This window comes from Carex rostrata, chromosome 12 (genome assembly GCF_964058835.1).
Source record: "Carex rostrata chromosome 12, lpCarRost1.2, whole genome shotgun sequence".
Taxonomy (NCBI): Eukaryota; Viridiplantae; Streptophyta; class Magnoliopsida; order Poales; family Cyperaceae; genus Carex; species Carex rostrata.
In genome coordinates, this window is record NC_135929.1 from 9,108,074 (window position 1) to 9,122,941 (window position 14,868).

The following is a 14,868-nucleotide window of genomic DNA, read 5'->3' on the forward strand; positions in this document are numbered from 1 at the left end:
CACTGCCCTTTAGACTGAACAGTAAATGATCAGAACAGGGTTGAATTGGCAATGTTTCCAAGACATTTTCTAAGGTCAAGTTGGTTTTTCTGCTGGGTCATACTTTTTAAAAAAAAAATCTGATTTTGAGTCCAAACAACAGCCTTCGATCACAAGTTACGCAAGTCTTTCCTTCAGATTTTGTCCACAACACTCTTAATTCTGTCAGCAAATATAAAAGAGAACTTATAAGTAATAATTTAAAAAGGAAAAGGGGAAGGTTTGAATTAGAAAGAACTAATCAATTACAATATTACATGGTATTTTGAGTGTTATAATGTGAAGAAAAAATTAATTGGGCCTAAGCCCATTTTGCTTTTGAGCGGAAATGCACTTCCGAATGCATGTGGCCCATGTCCATTTTGCGTTTACTGGGCTCCGCTTATCCCTTGAATTGGCCACAGACCGGTTTTCAAAAAAAGGATAATGTTTCTTTATTTCCACTGAATTTTACATTTTCTTTTTTCTTTTCATTCTTTTTTTTTTTTTATTGGGTTCATGCAGGTGCAGAAGTACTAATCAGATATGAGGTTAATTCATCCCTCTGTTTTTTTCTCAAAAATTTGTCAAAGAATCTTCATATTTTTTTTTTATTATTTATATATAATTTTCTATATAATTAAAATAAAATATTATAAATACTGTAAAATCGATCTGCATTCTCGGCATAAAAACATTTGTATAATAGTTCTCATTCATATTTAATTTTCATAGTTTATAAATTTGACTCCGCCACTAGATCCATAGATGGAATATCGCATGCAAAATCTAATGTCTTTTTTTTGAAACACTGATAGCAGCTATCAGGTTCAAAATCTAAGGTCAAGAGTTGATACTTCAGTTCACACAAATAAGAAGCTATATCTTCTACCTAGGGGTGTAAACAGATACGGATAATCCGTTCCATATTTGCTCCGTATTTATATCCGTTTAAGACGGATTTGATTTTAAATTTTGATATTTGTTTTCTATCTGTATCCGTATCCAATCATTAAAAGACGGATACAGATATGATATTAGCATTATCTGCTCTGTTTTCACCCTTACTTCTGCCTCATTTTCTCTTTAGCCTTTTTTTTATTTTATTTTTATTTTTCTTTCTCATTGTGATGTGATCTTACGGTAAGTGGGTACCTTTTTGGCCAAAAGACTAGATTGCGTGGTCAAAAAAAGAAAGACTTTTTAGACCAGTGATCCTATATATTTCACATCCTCATAAATATCTTGAACGAACTTTTGGTCCAAGTTTTAACAAATTTGTTGAAAAATATGTGCATTCATACTGAAAGCGTTTATTTTGCCTTGACATAGTATACATCTCTAGAAATTTGATAAGAGTTTAAGATAGAGATTTTGAAATAATCAATAATATTTTAGAAGTTATTAATTTGGGCGTGAATTAATTTTAGTTTGATGCAGAGGGTATTGTAGCGAAATATGTGTTAATATTGAGTATGCCTGTTAGAGTGGAAAAAACATGTCATGTCGTACTGTTCCGTAACTAATACGTCATGATTTTGGTCTCGTACCATATCGTACTGTGATCAAGTGAATAGTGACACGTGCTCTACCGTGATCAAAATGTTGAGAAGTGGTCACGATACGCAAGTCAAGGCGTGACTCGCGTGCCGTGTCCAAACATAACTGATTATGTTTCTCACGTTTAACTATTTTTTTCACAATTTAAGTTATTTTATTCAAGATACAAATAAGACCTTACTGTCATAATTACATGTGACTCGCGTGATTACGTATTGTGCTGTGATCAGATCTTTCGCATGACGTACTGTGTCGTGTCAAATTTTCAAAAACTGGTCACGATACACGAATGGTCACGACACGGAACACGCGAATCACAGTACGAAACAGTCACACGTGCTGTGCTGTTCCATGATGGAACCAGCTCGGCCGTGCCATTTTTCCCACTCTAATGCCTATGCCGATTTGATACACGGCAGCCGAGTTTGAATGTAGGCGTTAATTAATGCAGACCTACCTTCCTATATGGACTTCAATTCCGTGGTGACACGTACTGACACGCACTTGCCTTCTACAATAAGAAAGGTACCAGGACCTACCTAGCTACACTCAGAGATACTGAACCTGAACTATGATTTCTTCTTCTTATAATCTCTTTCACAGCACCACTTGCACTGGCACTACTCTCTCTGCCATCCTCCTAATCTCTCTCTGCTTTTTTCTTCCTTCAAATGCAACAGAAACCGACTTGCTAGCACTCCTCTCCTTTAAGTCTCTCATCGGGAACGACCCCTCCAGCGCATTGTCATCATGGAATGCCTCGCTTCACCACTGTCGGTGGCCAGGCGTCATCTGCGGCCGTCGTCATCCTGACAGAGTCACCGGTCTCGTTCTCGACTCCTTCCAACTGGCTGGTCAGATATCTCCTTCTTTGGGTAACCTCACCTTTCTTCAGAGGTTGAGCCTTTCTAACAACCACCTTTCCGGGAACATTCCAGAGGAACTCGGACAATTGAGCAGATTGCGGTACCTCACCTCAGCACTAATTATATCCATGGAAGCATTCCCTCTGCCCTTGGTAATAATTGTTCCAATTTAGAATACCTTAATCTGAGAAGTAACAATCTCGGAGGAACCATACCTTCGACTCTCGGACAGTGTCGAAAACTTCAGTTCCTCGGACTGAAAAATAATTTTCTCACCGGAGGCATACCTCCTGGATTAGGTAACCTCCAGCAACTCCAAACTTTATCTTTGTCAGTCAATAATCTCACTGGAACCATACCGCCTACCTTAGGAAATCTTACTAACATACTGGCTTTGGATCTTTACTCAAATAGTTTTACGGGTTCCATTCCAGATACCCATGGCCAACTTAAGTCCCTTCAGTATTTTCAAATAGGTGATAATCAAATCTCCGGCACAGTACCTCGTTCTCTTTACAACCAATCCAACTTATGGATGTTAGATATCAGCATCAATTATCTCCAAGGATTTCTTCCACCTTACATCTGTGATGCATTTCAGACCTTAGAAGCTCTAATCATTTATCAAAACCAATTTACTGGGCATATTCCATCCTCTCTGTCCAGTTGTACAACTCTGAGTACGATTGATCTTAGTTTCAACAATTTCACTGGCACAATACCTTCCACCATAGGAAGCTTGCAACACCTTAATTCTCTTCAAGTTACTAGCAATCAACTTGAGGCGAAGACATCTAGTGATTGGAGTTTTATTCATGCTTTGATCAATTGTACGAATTTTCAATATCTAATAGCTGGATACAACCAACTCCAAGGAGCGATACCTCATTCTTTAGCAAACATTACCAGTCTCATGGTTCTGGCATTATCTGGAAATCCAATTTCAGGATCTATTCCTGTATAAATTAAAATGCTGACTAATCTAATTGATCTCCAACTTGATCAAACATTCCTCAGTGGCAAAATCCCAATTGAAATTGGGAACCTTCGGAACCTGCAAGGGTTATATATGTCAAACAACATGTTATCCGGTGAAATTCCATCATCTTTTGGTAACCTTACTAAGATGAATCAGCTCTTTCTTAACAATAATGCATTTGAAGGGCGTATACCACTGTCTTTAGGTAACATGCAATCTCTGGAGCTCTTGGATATTTCAAATAACAGACTGATTGGTGAAATTCCAAGAGAAATCATGAATATTCATTCTCTTTCTATTGGCCTAAGCTTGTCACAAAATCATTTAAATGGGTCGATACCATCAGAAATTGGCAAGTTAAATAATATAGCCCAAATTGACTTGTCGTATAACGATTTATCTGGTCAAGTTCCTAGCACTATCGAAGGTTGTCAGCTGCTGCAAATCCTTCAACTAGAAGGGAACTCTCTCAACGGGCCCATTCCTTCCTCTATGAGCAATTTAAAAGGGTTGCAAGGGCTTGATCTCTCCAACAATTCTTTCTCTGGTAAAATACCTTCTTTTCTTAGTGCAATGAAACTCAAACGTCTGAACATTTCTTTCAATGATTTTCAAGGAGAATTACCAGAAGAAGGTGTTTTTAAGAATGCGACTGCAGTTGATGTAAGAGGAAACCCTAAACTTTGTGGTGGATTACTTGCTAACCATTTGCCAAAATGTATTTCTGATTCACCCAAACAAAAACATCATTCTGAAAGTATCAAGATAATACTAGTTTGCATAGGTGGTGGATTGTTGTGCATAAGCATCATCATATGTTTAGTAGTTGGTTGTTATTGGAGAAGGAGATCACAAAAAGATCCACAAGGTATAATGGCCATGACAGAATATAAAAGAGTATCCTATAATGACCTTCTTAGAGCTACTAACAACTTCTCTGTGGAGAATCTAATTGGAAGTGGTACTTTCGGAGTGGTGTATAAAGCTTCTATAAGTTTAGGAGGTGCCAACACCGTTGCTGTTAAGGTACTAAACCTCGAGCAACGTGGTGCTATAAGAAGCTTTTTATCAGAATGTGAGGCCTTAAGAAATGTTAAACACCGGAATCTTATCAAGGTCCTCAGTGTGTGCTCTAGCATAGATCATCAAGGTAACGATTTCAAGGCATTGATTTTTGAGTACATGCCTAATGGAAGCCTGGAAACATGGTTACATCCGAATGCACATAGGGATCGACCATCGGAAGGCCTCACCCTATTACAAAGGGTGAAAATAGCAATTGATATTGCCAAGGCATTGGACTATCTCCATGATCACAGGCCAGTGCCGCTTATACATTGTGATCTTAAACCGAGTAACGTGCTTCTGGATGATGACATGACTGCACACGTGGGTGATTTCGGGTTAGCCCGGTTTCTAGTTCGATCTGATACCTTGCCTGGTCAATCAATAACAAGTACCGGTGGAATCAAGGGTTCTGTTGGCTACATTCCTCCAGGTACAATGCTTAATACTCCTGCTCATATGAAATTATTTCCTTCAGTATTACATCTTTCATCTATTGACTATTAACAACTTGTCCTCTTTGTTTGTTGGGCCTTTAAGATATTTTTTTAATGATTCTCTATTTAAAAATGAACTGATTAGTATTCTCTATTTAAAAATGAACTGATTAGGATCCTCTTATCCTTTAGTATTTGCTCAGTAGAATTGGTACTTGGTAGTACAAACAAAAATAGGCGTGTCATGAAACTAGTTTAGTTATTGATAATTATTTACTCAACGAAAGTGATAAAAAGTGACTTTATATATATTTTTCACTACTCAAGAATATGGAATGGGAGGCCAGGCATCCACGCAAGGAGATGTGTATAGCTACGGCATTCTTCTGTTGGAAATTTTCACTGGAATTTGCCCCACTAATGAAAGATTTTGTGATGGTATGAGCCTTCACAAGCATGTCGAGGCAGCATATCCAGCCCGAGTTATGGACATTATCGATACCAAATTGTTCTCATCAGATCAAGGGAATGAGAATACAGTTGTACCAGAGAACTCTAAAGAATGCTTGGTTTCGGTGATTCTATGTGGACTATTGTGCTCCAAGGAGTTGTCTAAAGAGCGCATTGCAATGAGTGATGTTGTAAAAGAGTTGAATTCAGCATGTAACAAGTTACTACAGTGAGGGAGTTTGAACATGATTTGTAAAACTAGCATAAGAGAATTGTGTATTATTAGAGATTAGCATATTGTATTTAACAGCACCCTGCTGTTGTTAGAAACTGTAATATCCATTTGTAATATGTTAAATTAGGAAGTAAAGCAACGAGTAGGAATCAAATTCAACCAATAAACAATCTTTCTTTCAGAAAAGCACATGGTATCAGATCCTAGTGTTTAATTTTCCAGTCAGTGGGTGCACAAGAAAGGGCATACCAGACCTACAATCAACGAAATTTAAAGTTCACAATTACCACTTGCAATTCTCCTCACGACCACCTTGCTGAATGGAGGAATTATCTGACGTGGGCTCGAGCGGTAAAAAAGGCGCTTGCTCGAAGAGGAAAATTAGGACACATTAATGGTAAAATACTCCTCCAAACTCTGATTCAGATCCGAAGTTTGACGATTGGTAGATTTAGAACAATTTAATCATGTCATGGATTCTAAAATCTAGAGTATCACAATTACTTCAATTATTGATCTTTTCAGTACCTGCCAAGCAATTGTGGGATTCTATAAAATTGGGTAAATATGTGTGTTATTACAATTTTAGATGGTAAATGCTTAATTACCTATAGAATTTGGAGAGAGAAATTAATACATAATTTTATAGTTTTGAGGAGAGTACAAATACGTATTTCAAAAAAGTAAAAACAAGAATTAAATTACATATCTTGACCAGCAACACGTCAAGTGCACGGAAGGTGTTTGACAAAATGCCCGAGAAATCTTATTACATGATATGTGCATGTGCATGACAATAAGGGAAAAAAATAATGTCATATACTCTTAGGTAACATAATTCTTGAGTGTAGATTATGACCGTTTGATCATAATGCTTGCCTCCTTTTCCTCCCCAACTACATCCAACGCTCTACATCCATAACCACATATTATGTTACTTGTTGAGTTTTCTGCTTCGAGGCCGGCCTGTTGGGCCAATTCACATGTTTTTCTTGAAGGCCTGTTGGGCCAATTTCACGTGGTAGGATTTATTGCTGGGATAGAACGGGTAATACAAATCCTGTATTTCCAATTCAACAATTGATGTAATTGGCCTACGAGCTGTTTTAGAAAAATTATACGCCTTAAAACTTAGCGTGCCCTTTTAGAAAAATTGTTCAACAAAAGTAACTTCAAACTTTGCATTAAAACTTAGCTAAGCATGATCAGATCTCTTAATTGGAACCAAAGACAGGTTTTCAATGGAAAAAAAAAAACTATTAAGATATGAATCAAATGTTGGTTCAAATTTCTCCATTTCCGATCAAAATTCTACGAATTTTCAAGTCCTTTTGTTATTTTATTTAATGGTTTCATTTTCTCTGTTGTCCTCTGGTCAAAGTGAAGTTTCAGTAAAATTGTCCTTTTGTCAATATATCAACAAGTTTATTTGAATGTTTTTTTAGATTAACTGCGAGATTAATTTTAGATTGTTGGATTAGTTAACTCAAGTCATTGCTCTCTCTCTTTGTGATAGGGATGAGGGTGCAAGGGATTGGATCGCGTTTTTTCTCAAAAAGTAGCCTCATGCTCTCAGCCTCTGAGCATGAGCATCTTTTCTCCTCAATTATATATCATAGCTCAGTAGAATCAATTAGTAGTTAGGGGTCAACTTTGGGAAAAAAAAAATTGGTTCAAGCCAGAAGTTAATATGTAAATTTGTTTTTACATCATAAATTGAGAATTAGTTTTAAGTAATTTTTGCTATTTAAAAATTCTGTGTTGTAGAGAATCATTCACAGAGGTCAGCTGCAGCATTGTCTATGATACATCACAATTATTTATTTCAAACAACATAATTACTTTAGTACACCAAACTTATAGTCAAATGGGGTTGCTTGGCCTCTCTCCACCGAGATGGCATTGGTAGATTTACTTAGATGAACACAATTTTTTGGGACAAACCTATGTAACTATTAATTGTAGCCATTACAATAATAATATATGAAATCCCCTCCGGAGCACATTATATAATTCACTTATTATTTATACAAGTACATATATATATACGACGTTGTTGCATTTTTCTTGCTCTTAATCTTTCATGTAACCAGGCATCATTCTTCTAGGGTTTTGCTTAAGGAGGATTATTACATTTATAATGCTTATTGCAGTTTGGTCTACTGTAAGACCCGCCGGGGTTGCGCGATGGAACCGAAGGGTTTGGCTGTAAGACTCCCAGGCTGCGTCCTGAAATGACAGATTATATATATTTGCAACATTTAATTTAATTACTAATGAAAGAAACACAGAAGATTTCTCTCTCACTTTATCTATTACTAAAAATTTCAACTTACCACTTAATCAATTAGGAGCAAATGAAAAGATGCTGGTTCATTTTTCATTGAATTAATTATAAGTCAATTAAAGTCTGAAGACTTCCTTAGTTTAAAAAAGAATACACCAGCAATTAATTAGAAAATTAAGAGAGAGATTACTTATTACCAGCCTTGCTCTCTTCCAGGGTTCGAGCAGCATCGGTACTAGGCAATAGAAGAGAGCTAGTGAAAAATAGGAAGAGAATGCAGAGAACTGGGAGAGTTTTTGTTGTTGACATCTTTGTAATTTATTTTATTCTGCTTTGTTTTATGATGCACCTGGTACCCTCTTAGAATTCATTCCTATATATAGACTTTCACAGGCAATTATTACAATTAATTAAAAAATAGATATGATTTCTCTTCCGTTTACTTGAGGTCAATGCAAGGCAAGTCTTTGTATTTGGTCCAGAATCTTAAATTAGTCCCACAATGGGGTATTAATGTCCAAGGCAAGCCTTTGTAAGAAAAATGCTGGTTTTGATAAGGAAAGCAGATTCGGGCTAGGAAACCTGCTTCATATTAGATCATGATATCCATTATGTTTATTCCTAACCGAAATCGGATTTATTTAATTTCTCTATTTAATATTCATCCGAATTCGGATCCAGAAATTTATCTGCTGCGTCTATCCCTATTTGGATCCTTATATGGAGCGGATTCGGACGGAGTATACCGGATTCGTTGTCAGACCTAAATAAACCTAATAATAAAATTAGTATTTCCTCGAATTGTTGAAAAGATAATGAGAAGATAATAATATGATAATAGGTAGATAACTGTGCAATCCACAAACAATAAAGTTGGTTGATGATGCCTACAACTTTAGTAAATGGAGCACCAACAAACTTAAATCATTATCTTCCAACTTTTCCTGTCCAATAATTGGTTGATGATGCCTACATCCATTAAAAATAAAGTTTGTTAATGATAATAAAGACAAAGTTCATATAATATACCCATTTTATTTTCAGTCGGAATACTTGCAATTATTTTTTAATTAAAAACTTGCAATTTTTTGCTATTTTCTTTGAAAAATTAATCACATATCGTTCACTGTTATTACAGAGGTACATACGATATTTGTATGAAATGGAAATAATTTCCGAGGCTTTTGGGACTCATCTTCAAGGCCCACAGAATAGGCGTTAGTAGGGGCATTTTGTAAATGTGATGTGGTTGGTGTGGAAATTAAGCGAGATGTGATAATGTGTGGGGGTTTATGGAGGAAGAGATAAATGATTCTTGAAACAAACAGGCGTTAGTAGGGGCATCAAGGGGACAGGAAGAGATAAAGGGAGGAGCTGCATATGCATATGTTCTACTCAAGGAAATTAGACATTGCTGATTGATTGTACCTTCTGAATTCATTTCTCAACATGCATGCAACCACCAGTTATTCAAGTAATGGAAGCTTGGGACGTATTAGATCGATGTATTCCCATTAGCATTAGCAGGGTACAAAATGATGTAACCCTACGTGTAATGCAATTTTTATCAAAATTAGCCTACAGGCATTGCGGACAAAAAAAAATGATATTAATTAGGTTTAATTAATCTCAATTGGGTCGATGGCACAACAGTTTGTTAGTTAGTGGCCAGTCTAATTGCTTCGTGCAGTCATTAAAATTGGGTAAATATGTGTTATTAAAATTTTAGATGGTAAATACTTAATTATCTATAGAATTTGGAGAGAGAAATACATAATTTTATAGTTTTGAGGAAAGTACAAGTATATATTTCAACAAAATAAAAACAAGAATTAAATTACATATCTCAACCAACAACACATCAAGAGCTCAGAAGGTGTTCGACAAAATGCCCGAGAGAAATCTTATTACATGGTCAGCCATGATTGGGGAATACGTGTATGTGTATGTGCATGACAATAGGGGAAAAAATAATGTCATATACTCTTAGGTAACATAATTCTTGAGTGTAGATTAAAGAGGAGGGTGTGGAGTTACTAATTGAGGAATGGGAGATATATATAGAGGAGGGTGCCATGAATATTTTGATCTTTTGATTATGATATATGTCATTGTTTGCTCTTATTTAATTATGTGTTTTGTAGGTGTGCTATGTACCATAAATTTACTGTCATATGTATTTTTCTTTTAGATAAACAAAACAAGTTGAATTTTCTTATAGTATGCAACGCAAGGCTCCATGTGGGTCTCTCATATAATTATCGTTTTTTTTAAGTAGATAACATCCCGATCTGCAACTCGGCCGATTCCACTTGAAATTTGCTGTTTTTTTGTGCAAGACAATTTGTCACCACGTTAGATTTGATCTGAAACTCGCATTTTTTTGCGCAAGACAATTTGTCGCCCTGTTAGATTCGATCAAATTAGTTTGAGTGGATTAGAATTTCCACTCAATTTTCTGAATCTCAAGTAAAATTACACTTTTTTTGTGATTAAAGTGAAATTTTTTTTTGAAAGAAGTGGCTTAGCCACCGATTTTCATATAACAGAAAATCATACAATATCCAACTAGTATCAATCTGATTCAAGTGAATTAATTTTGCATTTTTTGGGTAAATACTTAATTATAGAATTTGGAGAGAAACAAATAAAAAAAATACATAGTTTTACATTTTTTGAGAGTACTACAAGTACATATTCCAAAGAAAATAAAAACAAGAATTAATTTGCACAATCTGACCCGCAACCCATTAAGAGAACATGTCGGGAGCTTGGAGGATGCATGGAAGGTGTTTGACAAAATGTCTGAGAGAAATCTTATTACATTATTAGCCATGGTCGGGGTATGTTGAAAAAATATTGATTAAAAAAATTGAATTGTGGCATGAATCAATGTTTCTACCCCAACAATAACATTTCTCATGCTTCCATTGCAATGAATCTCTACTACCAATCTCGTGGCCGCGACTACTGGAACTGCAACTTTGGCAACTCTGGTGTGATCGTCTCCACCGACCCGAGTAAGTAAATAGCATTAATTGATCAACTTGTGCTTGTTAATTATAGTTGTAATTTGTTATTTGTATTGTAAATGGTGGTTAGTTCTGCAGTTAATTTCCTAATTTATACAATGAAGGACCTTACAAAATGAGAAAATTTTCTTTAATTAGTACCAGTAAATAATTAATTCTCTTATCTTTTGAAAATTTTGAATTAATGATTGCTTAATTTGGTTCCTCTTGCAGGTTTTGCAAGCTGCATTTTCTCATTTTGTATTTTGAATTATTTTGTAGTACAAGAAAGAAGAAGGTTTAGGATTAACTTAAGAGTGAGTCTATGGTACTATGCATATCACGGGTTGTTACCGTACTACAGCTCTATATTTGAGTTTTCAAATCCTAACGGTCGATCCGAACTGTTCATCTTGTTCTCCATATTAATATGTGTTTGGAGACCAAATTTTACATTTTTTGAAAAAATTTTACTATTTTTTTAGATATTTAGAAAATCACTTGATCTGAAAATTCTGGACCATCCAAAAACAGTGATTTTCAATAAATCTAAAAAAATAGTAAAACAATTTCAAAAAATGTAAAATTTGGTCTCCAAACACATATTAATATGGAGAACAAGATGAACGGTTCGGATCGACTGTTAGGATTTGAAAACTCGAATATAGAGCCGTAACACGGTAACAAATCGTAATATGCATAGTACCATAGACTCACTCTTAACTTAATTAGCCAATTAAGTAATTTCATAAAGCGGAGCACAATATCGTTATGTCCTCTTCCTCAGGAAGCGGGTCGCCAACGGATTGACCCAATAGCTCAAATAAAAGCCCTCCAGCAACTCTTACTGGGACCTGAACAGCTAATGTCAGTACTCAGTACATCCAATTAGTAAAATGCCAATTAGTAAGCAGATAATAACAATTAGACCATTAGCAATCCAACTGCGCATCCAAGTAGTTTCAACATAGGCCCATATTGACTCCGATTAGATGAAATGGTCCGATTCTCAAGTCTGGTTTACACTAACTTTTGATCCATTCAAAGCCCAATTAAGACCTTTCTATATTAAATCCGTTCCGGCCAGGCCCAATAACCAATCATTCATCATTTCTATTTCTATTGTATAAATCCTTTTTTTTCTTTTCTTAAATAAGGAAAACAAACACCTCATTTTCAATTTCAGGATAATAAAATAGTTTTTATTTATTTATGTTTTTAAAAGCATAATTTGTTTTTTTTTTCATGTGGATTTTAAAAAATAATTTATTGATGGAAAGAATGTTAATAAGACCTGAACAATGATAAAATACCATTCACTCAATTTGGATTGGAAATTTTTTAGTGTTAGAGAGAATGCCATGTTAAATTCATCATCTACAATTAATGCAACTTGATCTGTATTTGATGTCTGATACTATGATTCATATTGCTAAAATATAAAATTCAATTATACGGATCTAGATTTAGGTTAAATAGTCCAATTAGGATTAATAGCTTTATTTTTCTTAAAAACAAAAATGTTTCTATTCTAAAAAAGCTGACACGTGACCCACCAAAAAAAAAATTAGTGGGGATGGACATCACACTGAAATTCGTTATAAAAATGATATATTATTTTCTTTCCTTGCTAATTCTCTTCTCAGAAAAAAGAAACGGTTCCATTTGTCTTCAAGTGAAATCCGAAAAGAGGCCTCTCTTGTCTTTTTATCGTTTCACATGCAATAATTCAGTACTAATTAGTAAATTTATTGTTGGTAACTTTCCCATTTAGTCCTTCTAGGGAAATTATACTCTGCATTAGTTATCATCAAATGATTAAAAAAGAAAAAAAAAATAGAGAAATAATTTTTGATGATGTGGCCACCAAGACTCTCAAGTCTCAACTAATCACTTTTTTTTTTTTTGAAAAATATAATTACAAATATCTGATGAAGGGACCCAGAGATTGTTCTTAGAACACAGGCTTTGGATAAGATGAGAAAATAGCCGTTAGCGCATTTTCGTCTTCCCCTCGTTTTAAGTCATTCCCTAGCTATCTATGTCACTAGCAGTATATAGCAGCCGAGTTAGAATCCAAGCGTAATAAGCGACACTTGTCTGCATTGTCTTCTAATTAGTATGAGACTTGTCACCAATGGTTGCTCTCTTCAAAATCAATGGAGACAAGTGATGGAATGGGATGTCTAGCCACACGCTACACGGCTACACCTTCACCGAGATTACAAGTGGGAGCTATCCCGTCTCTCTGTTAAGAGACAACGAAGGTCAATTCTCAGTAATAATCTAAAAGATGCCAAGATGTACTCAAACCTTTTATTAAAACAAAAACAAAAAACAAGTGGATGCCACTTGTTTTCTCAATCAATTTCAAGGTGGTTGCTGTGAGAATACGATGAATTTGAATGATATAGATGTGAAATTGGATTGTTTTGAGAATACAATGAATAATTTTAATGAAATAGACTGTGAAATTGGATTGTGTTGAAACGAATCTTTGACAGGAAAACGCAGATTCAAAATTAATTTGGTTATATATAATTTCAAGTTGTATTGAAAGCAAAGGGGGAGACCTCAAGTCTTCTCTGCATTTGACATGCATACTTTTCAAGTTCTACTAGATTTTCACAAAGCCATAAAAATCACATTATTATTTGCACTTTTATGTACCAAAAATTGTGAAACCAACAAAATTCAACCCCAGCTTTTAGTATAATTCTTTTTTTTTAAGATCTTATAGTATTATATAAGTTCTTTTTTTTTTAATAAACGATATAATATAAGTTGAAATTTTCTCCAAAATATCATTCGTACTGAAATTTTGAGCTGAATCTTTAACACTCCATAATGTTTTTTCTACAACTGTTCGTGTTGTGGGTAAACATCGTCCATTTTCATCGAAGGGTCAAATTGACTCGTTTTGCATTAAATATAGGAAATCTCGTGTGGAAATTTCACGGATTGGATTGCCCATGGCGTCCCACTTACGAAATTTTTTTTTTCTTTTTTTCACGGTCTTGTGTGTGCCATGGCATCACTGCCTTCCTATTTTTAATATATATATATTTTTATTTTCCTATGTATAAAAATTTCGAAGCCTGTGGACTTTGGTCATCTGCACTTTGACTCTCACGAGTTATAAATCCGAACCGTTCTTTTAACATGGCACAAATCTCAAAGTAGACCCCTACAGTCTCCATAGGCTCTGGATTGAGTTTGGACTAATTGGGATTAATCTGGACCGTCCGTTATTTTCAATTGTACCTCGGTTACCTGAGGGGACACTGACTCCTTTTATTTAATTTTGTCCAAATTCAATACACTATGATTTAAACGACAAAATATAATTTTTTTTTTTTTTTTTGTTTGAATTTTTTTTAAGATACCAAATAGATACCTACTATAAAATAATATATGTTAGGATTATATATATATTTTTTATTGATTACCCAAGGTGAATAATAGAATTTTGAAAGTTAAATAAAAATTAATAATCACTTCTCCATAATTCAGCGATGAACATAAACATTATTGAAGCTTAGGAGAGCGAGAGTAATAGAAAGTAGCAAATTATCCGCAATATATTCAACTGATTGAGTTGGCAACTTGGCATTCCACTTGAGTCAAATTATTTAATTATTAGTGTATATCACAAGAAACCAATCAACATTTCACATCACAAAATAACAAAAATTCAAAATGGTATATGGTCCAATTAGAGACACATCAATCTTCACATTACAAATCAAAGGTAAATATATTAAAATCCATGAGAATCAACATGCTAAATTTTTTAAAATTAAAAGTACTTATTCCGAAAAAAATTCATAGAAGTAAAAAAAAACTAGAAGGATCACAATATTTTATTTATTTACTCAGAAGTGACTTTTAAACCGGGATCAATAAATCAGATTCAAAATATTTTTATTTTTTTCCAATAACATATAAAGATATATTTTA

At 34.5% G+C, this 14,868-nt stretch overlaps 2 long non-coding RNA genes and 1 pseudogene across 3 annotated transcripts; 2 read left to right on the forward strand and 1 right to left on the reverse strand.

Moving 5' to 3' along the window:
• The first annotated feature begins 2,141 nt into the window (after nt 1–2,141).
• LOC144562681 (uncharacterized) lies at nt 2,142–5,826 on the forward strand (annotated as a pseudogene). The gene is made up of 3 exons (XR_013514181.1): nt 2,142–2,544; nt 2,580–4,921; nt 5,253–5,826. The product of XR_013514181.1 is annotated as an uncharacterized LOC144562681 (transcript).
• Nucleotides 5,827–7,406: 1,580 nt separating this feature from the next.
• On the reverse strand, nt 7,407–8,308 carry LOC144563237 (uncharacterized). The gene is made up of 2 exons (XR_013514283.1): nt 8,095–8,308; nt 7,407–7,839 (listed from the first exon to the last, which is right to left on the reverse strand). It is a non-coding gene; the product is annotated as an uncharacterized LOC144563237 (long non-coding RNA).
• LOC144563238 (uncharacterized) lies at nt 7,846–8,185 on the forward strand. The gene is made up of 2 exons (XR_013514284.1): nt 7,846–8,035; nt 8,068–8,185. It is a non-coding gene; the product is annotated as an uncharacterized LOC144563238 (long non-coding RNA).
• Nucleotides 8,309–14,868: the final 6,560 nt, after the last annotated feature.